At 39.8% G+C, this 17098-nt stretch overlaps 1 long non-coding RNA gene across 4 annotated transcripts in view; it reads right to left on the minus strand.

Moving 5' to 3' along the window:
• LOC109029330 (uncharacterized) overlaps positions 1-17098 on the minus strand; it is a 30862-nt gene that overhangs the window by 12851 nt on the left and 913 nt on the right. For 2 of the 4 annotated variants that reach the window (XR_010130580.1, XR_008670836.2), the window contains exons 2-4: positions 16625-16778; positions 8632-11451; positions 3348-6219 (exon numbers count right to left, since the gene is read on the minus strand). This is a non-coding gene — a long non-coding RNA (uncharacterized lncRNA). Of the gene's footprint in view, positions 1-3347; positions 6220-8631; positions 11452-16624; positions 16779-17098 lie in introns of those variants that run through there. The other 2 variants (XR_008670835.2, XR_010130581.1) reach the window with 2 other exon arrangements.

Genomic DNA, 17098 nt, shown 5'->3' on the forward strand with positions numbered 1-17098 from the left:
GCTATTGTGGGCTTCACCAGTTGGTGAGTACAGATGTAGTCCTATAACTTCATACACTTTCAATAGCTCTATCACATTTGTGATAGCTATGAAGTTTTTCCTTCTATGCAACATGCTGCTATTAGACAGCTACAGGAATGAGTGACTGGCTTCTCCTCTAGTTTCTTGTCCTCAATCTCTCTCTTTCCTCCCCTCTGGCCCACCCTAAATACTTATACAGGTGAGTGTGGACACACACACACACACACATCCTGTGAGGAGGACTGAGAGCACAAAAAGTTTTATATACAGTTCATTGTAATATGAATCAGGAAAAAGCTTCCTGACTTCAGCCTAAAGATTCCCTGGGCTGAGGGGAAAGGGAATGTCCAGAAGGCAAATGGAGTGAGGAGAGAACTTATCCTGGTGGGTCACTGAAAAGAGTGCTAAGCCTGCTCCAGTGGGGAAGAGGAAGATGACAGAAATGTCAGGTAAGTTTGTGGGAACTGAAAGGCGAGGCAATCTAGAAGTGTTCTCAGGCAAAGGCCCAAGGAGACCCAAGATCTCAGAGACTAAGGTGCTATGTGGCAGATATGAGTCTGGGACAGCTTACAGAGTCCCATACGTCACAGTGTGGCCTGGAAGCAGATGGATGCTTCTGGGGCCTGAGAGTGCCGCAGGAGTCCATGGGTCTTGGGTCACAGCCTGCAGTTTCCATGACTCAGCCTGGCAGTGGAATGACTTCCTGGGCACCCCAAAGGCTTTATAGAAGTTGAAAGGATAGTTGTCAAACCTGCAGGAGCCTTTTAAATGGGATCATAGGGACAAGGTAGCAATCATCTGCATGTCAGGAAACGAACACTAAACAGGATGATGGATGGCCCAGTGAAGGCCCAGGTGATAGCAGTCTAGGACCAGGTACCCCATCTCCCCACATGTTGACATGCCACAAGCACCCCAGAAATTAGTTATTTCCCTGCAGTTACATATTGACTAATTTTAAATTGTTACTGCTTACAGGATGGAGGCTCTAAATAGAAAAAAAATTAGAGAGAAACATAAATTTGTTATGTTTTTATACAGCTGGGTTTGTGGGCTGCAAATTGAAACCATTATACAATTCTCTTTTAAAATGCAAATATCCCTCATACGCATATCATGTGGACAAAGTGTTTGTTTTATTAATAGCATCCCCTAACCTAGTTTCACTATTAAAAGGTAGGTCTGAGTGGGATGTGGGTCCCTAGTGACCTAGTGTGAGAATAGAGGGTGTTTTGTTTTGTTTTGTTTTTGAGACTGAGTCTCGCTCTGTTGCCCAGGCTGGAGTGCAGTGGCATGATCTCGGCTCACTGCAACCTCTGCCTCCTAGGTTCAAGTGATTCTCATGCCTCAGCCTCTTGAGTAGCTGGGATTAGACGTGCCCAACACCACGCCTGACTAATTTTTGTATTTTTAGTAGGGATGGGGTTTCACCATGTTGGCCAGGCTGGTCTCAAACTCCTGACCTCAAGTAATCCACCCACTTTGGTCTCCCAAAGTGCTGGGATTACAGGCGTGAGCCACCACGTCCGGCCTTAGAGGGCATTTTAAGGGAAGAAGAGAGGAGTTGGGAAAGGATCTTCTTTCTAATGGGAAGAGAAAGAAGAGACAATAGAAAAAGGAAGAAGGAAAAGGGCCCAATGAATGTCCAATATTCCTTTTGTTTTCATTGTGATTCTCATACAGAATTCATAAATACTTCAACCTAAACCATTGAAATTGGAATTTAATCTGAGGTATGAAAAAAATGCATGGACACAGGAAGGGGAATATCACACTCTGGGGACTGTGGTGGGGTGGGGGGAGGGGGGAGGGATAGCGTTGGGAGATATACCTAATGCTAGATGACGAGTTAGTGGGTGCAGCGCACCAGCATGGCACATGTATACATATGTAACTAACCTGCACAATGTGCACATGTACCCTAAAACTTAAAGTATAATTAAAAAAAAAAAAGAAAAAAAGAAAAAAATGCTAGGTTTAAAATCACAACCCAGGTTGAATTTCTTACTTTGCCCATTAATAGATGTGTGACCTTGAGCATTCTCTTAACTTCTCTGAGCCTCAGTTACTTCAGTTGTAAAAAGGGTCTAATAAAACACATCCCACTGAATTACTGAGAGGATTGATCCAATTACATGAAAGAGCTCTGAAACAATAAAAAGTTGCACCATCTGGGGTATCAGTTTGTGGTGGAGGAGACAACGGGGAGAAATAATGTAAGTGTTGAGCACATCTGCGGTCTTTAAACAGAGAGCTCAACACAAGGACATGGGCATATTGGAAAAAACTATTTCAGAAGAGGGGAAAAGGGAGAAAGGGGGATATGTGGGTATTAGAGGCAAACCCAGATATCCTGCCTTGAGGTCAAATAATTATAACATTAAATCCTGTTTACTGATGCTTAGCTGTCAGGCTCTTGCTCATTTACCTTGGAGATCCATTTAGAATTAGTGTAAGGTGTAATTGACCTGTACTTAGAGTTCCAGAATAGGACAATCACTTCCAAATGCCCTCAGTATAAGAAATTAACAGTACTTGGGGCTTTAGAAATCAATGTTCAACCTTTCAACTACTAGAAATCCTTTTTAGTTATTGTGCTTACTATGAAAGCCCTTGGCTGTCAGTTCAACAAGTCGTTCTTGCTTTGTGACATCTCTGGAAGTTTAATACTTCTGTGAGAAAGTCCTTGTCAGTGTTCTGAAAACTGGGAATTAGGAAGTCGACTTCCAATCAAGCTTCAGATGACATGCGACGTGTTAAGGTTAGAAATAACGTTAGTGTTTCTAATTTAGCATCGTGTTGGAGTCCTAGTTATGAAACGACATTAAGAAAATTCCATTCCTCAGAATTCTTGTGCAGTAGCATTGGGTAGAAACGCCCCTGTGTTCTGTGACCTGGGGTAGGGATGATATCTCAAAAACGCATGCTCAGGTTGCCCATGGTGATAGCTAAACTGTCTTCTCAGGAGAGGAGCAGGCTTTATTAACTGGAACTCACCAGATTTCACAGAACATTTTGAAGGGCTTAGGATTGTGAGTTTGGAGGTAGATGCCAAGCAGAGGTAAACATTTCGTATAACAGAAGAAACATATTTGATATGGGAGAGAGACAGAAATCTTGTGGAAAACTCCAGAGCCATCAAAGCTGGGACAGTGTTAAAGACGAGCACCCTGGAAGTGAGGAGCCAAGTGTGGGTTTTGAGGAACAGATACATTAAGGAGGATTCTCACAAATGTTTTATTTTGACAAATATCAATAATTTAGAAAAGTTGCAAGAATAGTATAGCAATTATTCATATACCCCTTCCATATAGTACACAGAAAAAGAAGGTATATATTTTAATAAATATTTGTGTATACACATTTTGTGTATAGATAGGCAGATAAATAGATAAAGAGGCAAATGTGCACATGTGTATAATTTTCTGAACTGTTTGAGAATTGGTTGTAAGCATCATGACACTTCACCACCAAATACTTCAGCATGTGTCTCCTAAGAACAAGGCCGTTCTCTTACATGACCACAACATAATTATTCCACTCAGAAACTTAAACTTGATACAATACAATATCTAATATTCAGTCCATATTCAAATTTCTCCTATCATCCAAATAATATCCTTACTAATCTCCAATATAAAGAGATTTAAAACATGTTTTCCATGTTCAACATAAATGTCTTCTCCATTTTTCCTACAAAATCATCAAAAACAACTACGTTTCCCATTTATACTTTTACACCAGTAGTTTCTTTGGAGGAACTTGCACTTGTCCCACATCCAGATTGGCAGGGGATAAAATAGAAATAATAAGAGCTGACAGAAGAGAGGCTGGTTGATGCTGATTACATTCAAAATAACTATTTGGAGGAAAAAGCACTGATTCTGTTCCTGGGGTGTTGAGTTTTTTCTTCTGACCTCATATTTTAATCCTGTCCTCTCTTAGTATTTGTATGTGATAAATTTCCCAGAGCATGCCCTTGCAGTGCTTGTCTCCCAGATCTTCCTAATAAATTACATAAAGATTTGCTCTCATAGGTTTTGGTTTTTAAAAAAACAAATTTTAATTTTAGAGCAATTTTTTTGTTTGATGGTTTGCTTTTTGGTGTGGACAAACCATATTCAAGCCATAGCAAAGTCCAAACTAAAGCACTAACGTGAGTAATGATTATCTTCCTGTGAGTGGTGGATGGAACAAGAACTTTGCATTTCTTTTCTATAATTGACACATAATAATCGTACATATGTATGGATACACAGCAGTGTTTCTATATATAATGTGATCAGCTCAGGATAATTATTAATAGCATATCTGTCATCTCAAATATTTATCATTTTTTCTGTGGGGAATTTCCAATACCCTCCTTCTAGCTATTTGAAACTGTATGATATAGTATTGTTAATTATAGTCATCCTATGGTGGTATAGAACACTAGAACTTATTCCTCCCACCTAGCTGTGAGCAGTTTTTCATTAACAGAGAAGTAGATAAAATGGTACAGTTCCCATACCTTCCCACCTCTGGCCCTGCACATAGTTTCTCCTATTATTCACATCTTAAGTTAGTATGGTACATTTGTTACAAGTAAGGAACCAACACTGAAACATTATTATTAGCTAAAGTCCATACTTTATTCAGATTTCCTTAGTTTTTACCTAATATCCTTTCCTGTTCCAAGATTCCATCGAGGATACCCCATTATATTTAGTCGTCTTTTCTCCTTAAGCTCCTGGAACTCTGATAGTGTCTCAGACTTTTCTCGTTTTTGATGTCCCTGACAGTTTTGAGCTCATAGGTCTTTTGGTTATTTATTCTCTGTACTTTGCTTACACTAGAGTACCACAACAAATATTACTTTGAATTAGGTAATATCTATAATTGGTGAAAAGCAAATCATGTTTGAAGTAGCTACATGGTAAGGATGATCAAGTTATCATTGAAACTTGTTTGAGCAGCTTTGGTTGTGTATAGCTTATTTTCTGACTACGTATTGATTAAATATGGGATATGGAGTTCATGGCTTTCATTGAAGGGATGATTTTCTTTGGGTGGATTGAGTCAATGAAGCTCAAAGCAAAAAAGATCAACTGAGATCAACCAATCACAGGTGTCTTTTTTTTCCCAGAGCCTTATGTTCTTTCAGACTCCACAGGGCATCAGTTAGTCTCTTTATTTTTGCAAGTGTCTTGGGGGTAATTTGGCTGAGACATGCTACCATCCTTTAGCAAACAGATAGTTCCCTTGTTCTTTGCTTACTAAAATTTTTTTTTGAAAATCCAAGTATAATTTACAAATAATAACAAACACAGATCTTAAGCTCCAAAGTTTTGACGAATGCATATACCTCCGTGACCTACACCTCAAGACACAGAACATGTCCATCACTGCAAGAAGTTATCCCATTCCCTTTCCAAGTCAATGCTTGCCCTCAATCCCCAGAGCATCCACTGGTCCAATTTCTTTCACAATAGATTATGTTTGCCTGTATCAAAATTTCATAAAAGTGAAATCATACAGTTCATACTATTTTGTGTCCAGCTTCCTTAGCTTAGCATAATGTTTTTGAGATTCATTCATGTTGTGTTTATATCAAAAGTTCATTCCATTTTATGGCTGAGTTGCATCCATTGTACTGTATAATATACTATAATTTCTTTATCCTTTTTTGTATTGATGGACTTTTTTTTTCCTGATTTTTAGCTATTACAAATGAAGTTGTTATAAATAACGAGGTATTTATAACATAGGTATACGTTTTTGGGAGGGACCTATGTTTTCCACTTCTTTAGGGTGTGGAATTGCTGGGTCATTTGGTTAGTGTATGTTTAATGCAATAAGAAAATGTCAAACTATTTTCCAGAGTGGTTGTACTATTTTATATTTATCTATTGCTATGTAACTTAACAGCAACAACTTAAATATTGCTGCAAAATAAACAGCTTAAGCAACACAGATATACTATCTCACAGTTTTTATGGTCAGAAGTCTGGATACAGCTTAGCTGATTCTTTTTTGAAAGGCTGCAATCAAGTTGTTAGCCCAAACTGGATTTTCAGATGGTAGTTCAACTGGGGAAGAATCTGCTTTCAAACTCACATTATGTGTTGGCAGAATTCACGTCCTTGTGGTTTCACAACCTAGGGCTTCAATTTCTTTCTGGATGTCAGCTGGAGGGCGCCCTCAGCTCCTAGAGGCTGCCTGCAGTTCAAATAGAAAATAATTCTCTGTTGCAGAAGTTATGGCCTTGCTCCAGAACCTCAAGGGTGTGCCTCCTATTGGGACTTTCCAGGGACACCAGATAGCATTTATCTACAGCAAATACCTCTGACACCACTGGATCTGCTGGATTATATAGTTCAAGTAGCAGCTTTCACCACAGCCTGGAGCTAATCCTGAGATGTCTCTGACTACGGTACCCACTAGCAACTGGACATTTTCTAAGTCTCCTGATAAATGGGTTGAAGCTGTATTCCCAAAGACAGTACATGCTGCCTTCAAAATCAGAGGAGGCCCACTAAGTGAAAAGCCACTTTCTTAGTGGCAGGGGGTGAGAAGTGCAATAAATTGTCGTTTACATTAAAAGTGATGCTCCCAGCCTACCCACAGCATTGAATCTTAACAACTTGATCAATATGGCAAGCCCTCAATTATCTTGGAGTTTATCTCCCATTCTTTGGGTTACATGTATTTTACTGGCCACTTAGCCTGTCTACTCAAAGTGTAGTCTACAGACAGATGTTGGCTGGTGAACACTTGGTTACTAGCCTGTGGAAAGATAAATTCATAAATTGAAAATCTATATTTAGAAATTTTATAGCAATTTGCCATTGCTGTGACTTCCAAGCACATGATCAGAAGACTAATCTCACTGAACAAAGTATAGATCATTGTGATTATTGTCAAACTCATATGGTGATTTGCACATGCAGCAAGATACCTACTGTTCAAGTTCAGTTATTTCCAAAAGTATTGCTCCAAGACAGTTTGGAAAAAATAAAAAAAGAATTGGAGAGTTTCAGAAGCATCGATCCAGAGTATTTGCCCCTTTGTACTTTGTACTCCCTCCCGGACAGAGAGCAGGAGAATTAAAATAGCCCTAGGCCAGAAAGTAAACATGTATTCTTATCTTTTGTATATGAGGGCAAACTGCTTTTGATCCTTCCTGCTGATGGGAATCAAGAAAGGCACATTTACCAAGTTAGTAACTGCATACCAAGGTCAATGTTGATTTTCTCAGGGGAAGATACCACATGGTGTATAGCAGCGCCTCTTGGGGCTAATACCTGGTTAAGAGTATAGTTGTCTACTGTCATCTGCCATGATCCCATTTTTTGCAGGGGTCAGATGGGAGAATTGAATGGTAATATAAGGGAAACTACAACCCCTGCATTCTTTAAATCTTTGATGGTGATGTAAATGTTTGCAATTCTTCCTAGAATGCTGTCTTGCTTCTGATTTACTATCCTGACTTGGGGTGACAGTGGCAGTTTCAAAGGCTTCTACTTGGTCCTCCTACATAATGAATATTAATCCATTGGCCAGGGAGCCAATGTGAAGGTTTTGCCAGCTAAGATTGACTACCTTAATTAGACATTCAGTGATTTAACCATAAAATGCATTCATGGGCAATCAGATCCACTGTGAGTTGGAATTGAGCCCAAACTCCACTGGTCCCTATTCTAACTGGAGAATTACACTGGTATCAGGGTCAGCTCAGACTTTGTATCTAACAGTTCTTGAATACTTGATATTCCTCTTTCTTCCACTGCATGCTCTCACCTAGCAAATGGCTACGAGTCATTTTGGGGAGCCATCTATCAAAAGGAGTCATTACATAACTTATAGGCAAGAGAAGACTTCTCAAGCTTGAGGTGCTGCTTCTGCCAGCCAGAGGGTTCAGAGCACTAGTGGGCTGCAGTGAGCACATTCCACCTTGCAGAAGCCATTTGTGTGCATTTCTTTTTAATTCTGTGTTTGGTGACATTATGCTGGTAGCTTGAAATTGACCAAGGTGGGAGTGTTTACATAACAGAAATTGGCAAATATTAAAATGTCCTTCCCCACCACCCTCTCCCCTGAGAGCTGGTTGTTAAATTTCTTTCCAGTACATTACAGAGTCAGGGGTAACTTAGAAGATTCAATATTCTCAGGCTCATCTATCCAAATGCCCTATCCTAGGTCTTAGGGTAATACTCTTTTTCCTTTCAAGAACAAGATGTGGGCTAGGAGACCCTGAAAGTCCATGCATTTGGTTGCCTTTTCAACTCTTCTGCCCTTACAATCAGCTTCCGTGACTTCCTGTAGCCTAAAGCAAACTACACTAAATATTACTAAAAATTGCCAGTAGAGGCCCTCTGGCCTTCACGGTGTGACTTAAGGTGACAGGTGGCTGCCCTGAGGCATCATTTTATTTTACAAGGTATACAATTCCATCAACAGAATCAAGCCCCTCTATAGTCCTTACAGTTATTGTCCCCACACTGTTCAAACAGTATGGCTACTACCTATCCCAATGCCCCACCTTCTATCTGCACTGCATCTCAATTAGCTACAGGTAGGAAGCCTTTGTAATCATGGTATCACTGTGTTGCTTCATAACTACCCACTCACCGTGCCATGGGTCTTTATTGCCACACGGTCGGAAAGTAACCCAACTCCAGCATTCCATCCTGAGTGTCTGCAGGACACTCCTGGTGCCAAGTCTTTTAGCCTGGGTTCTGTAGAAAACAGCGCCTGAGTGTAGTTTGAGGGAAACTGGAGTGAAGACGAACGGGCTGGGCAAAGAAGGAAGAGAAACTATTAATAATAAAATAGTGTATTACTGAACTAGCTACCTCTTGGTATCAAGCCTGGGTGATTGGTCAGTATCATGAGGGTCATATTTTGAGAGGTAGTATGGACTACTGTGTTTCAGGACAATCTGTCTGGGTGGAGGAAGGAGAGGAGTTTATATGCTGGACCCATCTTGTTTTGATTAGATTTACCTCAAGGACATTAACTCCACTGCACTTACGGCTACACTTTGTTAGAAGCCCAACAGTTAGGCACTATCTCAGCCCTCTTGGGGTGGGAGGTGAGATGTGTGTGGCTTGGGGAAAGGGAGGGGAACCATTGGGATGTGCCCATGTAAAGTCTGTTGCTTCAGTAGTCTCTGGGCAGGGCCCATACAGTTGGTTGCTATGGTGGCAGTTGGGGAAAACAAGTGGTCAATGACCCTGGAGTTAGGCCAGGCTGTTTGGCTTATAGGTGACATATACACTGCTTGATATGTCTAACACACTGCCCTTCTTGAATCTTGGTTTTCGGCATTTCTTTAATTCTATTTAGTGTTCTTCCAATAAATTCTCATTTTTTGGTTGCTAATCAGAGCCGATTTCTGTTTCATGAGGCCAAGGAAACAATTTTAAGCAATATTTTATACTCTCTTTAGTGCTCCAAACACTGTTGTATACTTATTTGGTGCTAATGCTCGATGAACTGCAGAAATTTGTCTATGTACTGTACCACTTATCTATCGCTGTATAACAAATTGCCCCCAAATTAATGACTAAAGCAATAATGATTCACTGGTTCTTCTGCTGATCTTCTCTGGTAGGTGGGTGGGTATAGGCTCAGCCTCTTTCTCCATGTGGTCTGTCATCTTCATAGGGACTAACCCACACTTCTTACATGTCACCTGGATTTCAGGACAGCAAGCCCTAATGCACAAGCACTTATCAAGGTGCTTGCTGAGATCCTATTGGCCAAACAAGTCACAAGGCCAAGCCCAGCATCAATGTGGAACTCTGCACAAAGGCATGAATGTCAGTAGGTGTGATTCATTGTAGGCCATCAGTGTTAGTCTACCACCAGGTATTTACATTGTTCTTTAGAGCAGAGACTTCTGGTGGTCCCCCAACAGCTGTTCTCCCTTGCTTCTGTATTAAGAGATCCCTGAATTCTGTTAATGAACTCATGATTCTCAAAAAAATTTTTTTTCCCTGTACCCCACAGTAAGGTGTGGCTTTGCATCCACGTTTTGATCAATGGGATGTAAGCGAAGGTGTATTGTGGCAGTTTCCAGGAATTTTCCTTAAGTGAGAACAGGCGTGTGCCTCTGGCTTTTTCTTTATGTCTTCCAGCACCCTGCTGTTTAAAACGTAGGTACGACTTTTGGCTGCCATCCTGGACCCTTAAGTACCCTCCAGGGATGATAGAGTTATGAGCTGAAGGTGCCTGTGTCCCTGAGGACTTCACTGAGCAGAACCTTCACTTAGTCCTAGAATTCCTACCTCTAGACTTTTACCTGGGATACTAATCTTTTATTTAATCTATTGTTATTTTGGGTTCTGTTATTAGCAGCTAACATAATCCTGTCATACTATTGAAATATAGTCGCTCTATGTTTTTAGGTCATACTCGACAGTATGTAATTTTTTTTTTTTTTTGAGACAGAGTCTCACTCTGTTGTCCAGGCTGGAGTCCAGTGGCGTGATCTCAGCTCACTGCAAACTCCACTTCCTGGGTTCAAGTGATTCTCTTGCCTTAGCCTCCTGAGTGGCTGGGACTACAGGCATGTGCCATCACGCCTGGGTAATTTTTGTATTTTTAGTACAGATAGGATTTCGCCATGTTGGCCAGGCTGGTCTTGAACTCCTGGCCTCAAGCGATCTGCATGCCTTGGCCCCTCAAAGTGCTGGGGTTACAGATGTGAGTCACCACACCTGGCCCACAGTATGTAATTTCTTACCTTCCGCTCATCTTCACCCAAAACATTCTGATAGCCCTTATTGATTAGAAGAGGAGGAAAATGCATTAAGTTTAGTTGGCAGAAATTGTGTGAATTTAAATCAGTGCATTTAGAGAAATGCATGGCTCATCAAGCCATTAAGAAAACAAAAAAGAGGAAACTACAAAATGTTTGCATTCCTGTAGCCCACAAGAGACAAATCTAGAACAATGCTGGGGTCTGGTCAAGTAGGGAAAGCTCTCAGTAAGACCAAGCACAAACCCCACTTCTGGTTTCCTTGGTTTGGGGCTGTCTCATGTTAATGATATTTTTGATGAGAAAAACCACATGCAAATGAAACAATTCGTTGTCCCCACTTGGAGGTGCAGTGGTGGTGGTGGGGAGAACTAGGGAAGGGTTTGTGCATCAGACAAAGGTTGGGATTACAAGGGTTGTAGATGAATGAGATATGCCTTTAGTCACAGCCACTTCTTGAGTGCTGTATGTCTATGTGACTCCTGATGACTTGGTCAAAGAAAATATCAACACATTGCCTTAGCTGTTTTCCTTGATGGGGAGAAATCGACACACTTGGAAATGGAAGAATTTCCTCTCTTGGTGCAGTGGCTTTGTGCATTGGCTTGAGCTGCAGTCATCTGGCAGTTTGTTGCTTCAGTCACTGGCCCTGGCCCTTGCCACTGCCAGGCAGAGTTGAGCCTGCACTGAAGGCATGAGAATACTGGGTCAATACAAATGTTATGGAAAATGTTTTAACTTTTTCTTTTTTTAAAAGGCCTGCCTGTTATCTTTATGCCTCTGTTACCCGCCCCACCACCCCAGAAATTAGCCAGAGCCTTTGTGATGGCTAGATTTGTTTGAATATTTGATCTCCTTCCCCATCTGTTTTGAGAAATATCTAGCCTCTTTATCAGAAGAGAGCTTAAAGTCTCACCAACATTCTTGCCCCAGGTGTCATGGGCTGAACTGTTTCCCTCAAATTTATATTTTGAAGTCTTAACTCCCAGTACCTCAGAATGAAACTGCATTTGGAGATAGGGTCTTTACGGAGGTAATTAAGTTAAAATGAGGTTGTTAGAGTCATTCATTGGAAAAGTATTTGTCAAATGTCTACTATGTGCCAGGCACATGTTAGGCATGCAGCCCCACTGGTTAGGAGAACAGATATAGACCTACCTTCATAGACTGTCTGGCTTCGTGGACATGTAGCCTGTGTAGTCACTTAGTTCTCCATGTTAGAAAGACCCTGTGGTTGGTTTAATGCTCTGTTGCCACCATCTTGAAACTCTTAATAATTTTACAATGAGGAGTTCTGCATTTTTTTTTCCTCTGGACCCTGCAAATTATGTAATTGGTCCTGCTCATGGAAATTGGTATAGTAGGAGAATCAATCATATTCTCTGCACTTAGGAGTGTGATTTGGTAGCATGGAGAGAAGGTCAGTGTAGTAGAAGTAGTACAGTATAAAAAATGAAGATGATAATATTCACAATGGCGGGAAGGAGGGGAGTCTGCTGCTGGGGGATGAAAAGATACATGAGTGGAACAGCAGGGGTTCTTTTTTGTTTTCTTCACTTTTCCTCCCAGACCTTATTATTAACCTTGAATAATTCAGATAAACTGAACAGGTCTCTGTTCCTTGAAACCTGAAAGAATCTAACATGCACATATGGGAAGTTATTTAAGTCATGGGATTGAAATAGAGCAAGAAGAGAGGAGAATTGAAGACGCTTGAAGACCAGTGTTTCTCACACTATCTGTGAAGGAACTTTTCATTCTTTTTCATTAACTGTTTGTCATGAACTGATATTAACACTTTGGAATGTAAAATAGAAACAAATTGCAAAAAATTATAATGAAAACAGAGGCACACCAAATATTGTACAAGCTCACATTTTTTAGATTAAACAGAAATAGAATTACATTTCAATAAAAATTATCAGAACAAACATAAATAAAAGAAAAAATTACAAAATGTACATTGCTTATTGAAAGTGTCCAGATAGATAATTAATAAAGAGAATTGCCATTATCCTCCTAATATTTATCACTTCACAGCCATAACAACTAACAAAAAGTTGGGAGTGAAGTAGTAATTTCCCACTAAACAACATGAATGTTAATATTTGAAGTTTTAATGTGACAAATGAGTGGGCTCTTTGCTTGTTAAATTATCTAATCTAGGTTGGATTGGTGACATGCTACTTGCAGGAGATGATGTATATCTAAATTGTTTTTATATTTTATTTTAACAACACTAGTAGTAGAAAAACTAGTCTCTCAAAAATATGTTGAAGGGAACAGAAGAAGAGTTAAAGCAATTTAACAATATCAGGATAATCACTTTTAACTTTTATCCTTAATGATGGAAACAATGCATTATTTTCAAAATTCATCTTCAATCTTTCAGCAGTAGCCAGTTTCAAAAACTGTCACTCAAGTTATCTTTCAATGAAATAAATGGATTTTGGATCCATGAATTTCTTGCATGTGGAGCTTGTTTTGATAAAAAACTCAGATATTTTATCAAATTTATAATTAGTTTTTTAATATTTTGTATATAAATGTCCTTTGATGGCTTTATTGTTTCATTAGTCTGTAATGATTTTAGCACTTCACTATGAGTTATGGCTACAAACTCAATAACAAGGGATTATACTTCTGAGTAAAATTAGTACAAACTCCTATTTGTTTAATTCTTTGGAATTACTTCTCTGATCATTATTTAGTTTACTACTATGATTACTAACACATTACTGATGTGTGTCTTGTATTGGCAAAATTGGACAGTAAGGATTGTTTTGCCATCTATAATTTAGGGTTAAAAACAAATGACACAAATTTTACTTCCCTAATTTAGCTAAGAATTTACAAAAAATAGGCTTGATTAAAAATGAAAATGATTGTAAAAATAAGTCATATAAGTAAATAAATATTTACATTTTCATAGATTTTTACTCTTGGGTTGCAGGTGACAAACCTTGAAATTTTACTCACTGTAATATCGTACTATTGCATATGACAGGGACACAACCATGCCACCTGCAACTCAAGAACCAGGTTGAAGAATACCTGAACTGTTTAACAAGCAATGTCCAATGATCATGCACTTGGATATTCCTGAAATGTCAAATTGATATAAATACTGCTAAGCACTTATCCCTTTAATTTCTGTACTTATTTCCTTGTGGACTAAACACAAACAGTTCGCAGACTGACACTGGTCCAAGAACTACACTTTGAGTAGCATTACTCTAGGGAACACTTGCATTGAAGGGACTGGCAGAAAGAGAACTAATGAAGGAATTTGTGAAGTAACAAGGGAGGAGAACAAGGAGAACATAGATTTGTGGAAGACTGGGGAATTTTTCAGAGGAAGTGGTTAACTATATTGACTGTAAGAAAGGTCAAGTAGGTTGAGGACCAAAAGAAGCCATGGGATTGACAACTATCATCAGTGACATTTGAAAGAGTGATTTCAGAAGGGGGCTCTTGGTGGTAGTGAAAGCAAGCCAGGGGCCAGCAGGCTGAGAAATTGGGGAAGCAGAGAGAACCAATGGGGACTACCCTTCTAAGAAGCTAGGTGGTTAAGAAATGGAAATAGTGTGGTAGCTTGGGGATATAAAAACTTTGAAGGAAGACTTTTTAGACTGATGAAGACTTTTTAGACCCTTCCCCAAATTTTAATATCACTGAAGGAGTCTCAAACTGAAGAGAGTTCCCTCTCTAGATAGAAAATCTAAGAAATACATATATTTTTTGTAGGAGTCTTACAGCAATCTTCTTAAAATTACCAGGCAGGTTGGAAGAGATCCATGAATTTCAAGAAGTTCAGGGGGAATTTTTTTAAGACTCTGCTGAAATATATATATATATATATATATTTTTTTTTTTTTTGAGATGGGGTCTTGCTCTTGTCGCCTAGGCTGGAGTGCAGTGGCATGATCTCAGCTCACTGCAACCTCTGCCTCCTGGGTTCAAGTGATTCTCCTGCCTCAGCCTCCAGAGTAGCTGCGATTACAGGCACCTGCCACCGCACTCAGCTAATTTCGTATTTTTGGTAGAGATGTGGTTTCACCATGTTTGCCAGGCTGGTCTCAAACTCCTGACCTCAGGTGATCCACCCGCCTTGGCCTCCCAAAGTGCTGGGATTACAGGCGTGAGCCACCGTGCCTGGTCTAGACTGCCGAAATTCTAATACTTCTTTGGTAATGCAACAGAAAACTAAAGATTTTGATGGTGAACTCAATTGCTTCTGAGTTGTGTGGATGAAAATATATTTTATTATTTTTTCCTTCAACTTTTATTTTAAGCTCCCAGGTATATGTGTAGGATGTGCAGGTCTGTTACACAGGTAAATGTGTGCTATGGTGGTGTGCTGCACAGATCAACCCATCACCATGGTATTAAGCCCAGCATCCATTAGCTCTCCTGATGCTCTCCCCCTCCCCACCCTTCCCCCCTACAGGCCCCAGTGTGTGTTGTTCCCCTTCCTGGGTCTATTTTATGGTGTGTGTGTGTGTGTGTGTGTGTGTGTGTGTGTATCTATTTATGTGTATATATTATGATATATACGCCACACTTTTTTCAAACTATTATTTTAGGTTTAGGGATACATGTGCAAGTTTGTTATATAGGTAAACTGTGTGTCTTTGGGGTTTGGTGTGTACAGATTTTTTCACCACCCAGGTAACAAGTGTAGTACCTGACAGGTAGTTTTTTGATCTTCTGTCCTCTCACCCTACACCCTCAAGTAATCCCCCAGTGTGTGTTGTTCCCCTCTTCATGTCCATGTGTTCTCATTGTTTAGCTCCCACTTATAAGTGAGAACATGCAGTGTTTGGTTTTCTGTTCCTGCGTTAGTTTGCTGAGGATAAAGGCTTCTGGCTCCATCCATGTTCCTGCAAAGGATATGATCTCATTCCTTTTTATGGCTGCAGGAAAATATATTTTACATACTAGTGAACATAGTTAAATTAATCCATGATCAAGATATACATTCTTTTGTAAACTGAGAAATCTCTTTATCATAATTGTAATATGGTAATAAATAAATCTAGATTACATAAATGTAATCTAGATGTTGATAAACTGGTTTTAAATAAAGCAAGTGATATCTACGTATGAAGAGAGTTTACTTCAGTTCCTAGAACTTTCCTTCACTTTCCTACCATCCCTACTTTTAGTAAGCAAGCATTTACTGTGTATGTAACACTGTGCTAGGTACTAAGGCAATGATGATACCCAAGATTTGGTCTCTATCCTGAAGATAAGCACAGGAGAAACATTATCAGTCATGATGCTTTCTGTTGCAAACAAGTGAAAACCTCAGCTCAGCTTCGGTCAGCTCCAGGGCTGGCCAAATCAGAGGCTCATTTATAACACTGAGGATCCAGATTCTTTTGAAATTCCTCCTGCACCAATATCAGCATTTCTACCTTCTCTGTAGGTTGGCTTGCCTCACGTTACAATGGCTGCAGCAATCAGAAGTGTCACATCCTCAGTAATACTTAATATTACTATTACTTAATAATATTTAGAACTGTGCCATCCCTGTGTTTCAATTTATCAGGCTCCCAGCAGACTACTCCTTATCTTTCAAATGTCAAAACTGCATCCTGAGCTCTTGCCTAAACTAATCTGGGGTGAGGTGAATGGAAGTAGCACTTTAATTGTATTCATTCTTTGTAGCTGGACCTGGGCCTGGGCCCTATCTCCTGACATTTGCCCACAAGAAAGATTTCTGAAGTTAGGTAGGACTGGCTGTTGAGTAGGCCAGTGCTTGCCAAACCTTTACACATCCTCACAGATGTCATAATATGCAGATAAAAAGATAATCCCTTATACAACTTGCTGGGATAAACTCAGGAGGCTTACAGCCATGACCTGCTTGAAGGTTCTTCCTGCCTTAGACCTTGCTCAGCTGCTCCAGATGAGGGGATTTAACATCACAGCACAACTGTATTTTATTCACAGCGTAAACCATCTCATTCCTTCTCAGTTGACGAGTTCAGATGGGCAATAACAGTGTCTGCCAAAGAGAAAAAAAAATGTATTCAAACTAGATAATCTATTGGTACAAATACCAAGACACAGAAGTGATAACAGCTTTAAGCCAATGTTTGATGGTGGTAGTCCCAGCAAGCTCTTTTCTGATGTCTTTGTGCCTTTGCACATGCTCCTTCTCTGTCACTGTTTTCTTCATCAACATAATATAATGGACAAGTGGAATGAAATAGAATTGAGTTCAAATTCTCTGCTACCCATCGGCCCTGGTATTGGACAAATTAACTCCTCTGAGCCTGTTTCCTCATCTGCAACGTAGACTAGCTAATACTACCAATTGGAAAG

This window comes from Gorilla gorilla, chromosome 14, assembly GCF_029281585.2.
Source record: "Gorilla gorilla gorilla isolate KB3781 chromosome 14, NHGRI_mGorGor1-v2.1_pri, whole genome shotgun sequence".
Taxonomy (NCBI): domain Eukaryota; kingdom Metazoa; phylum Chordata; class Mammalia; order Primates; family Hominidae; genus Gorilla; species Gorilla gorilla.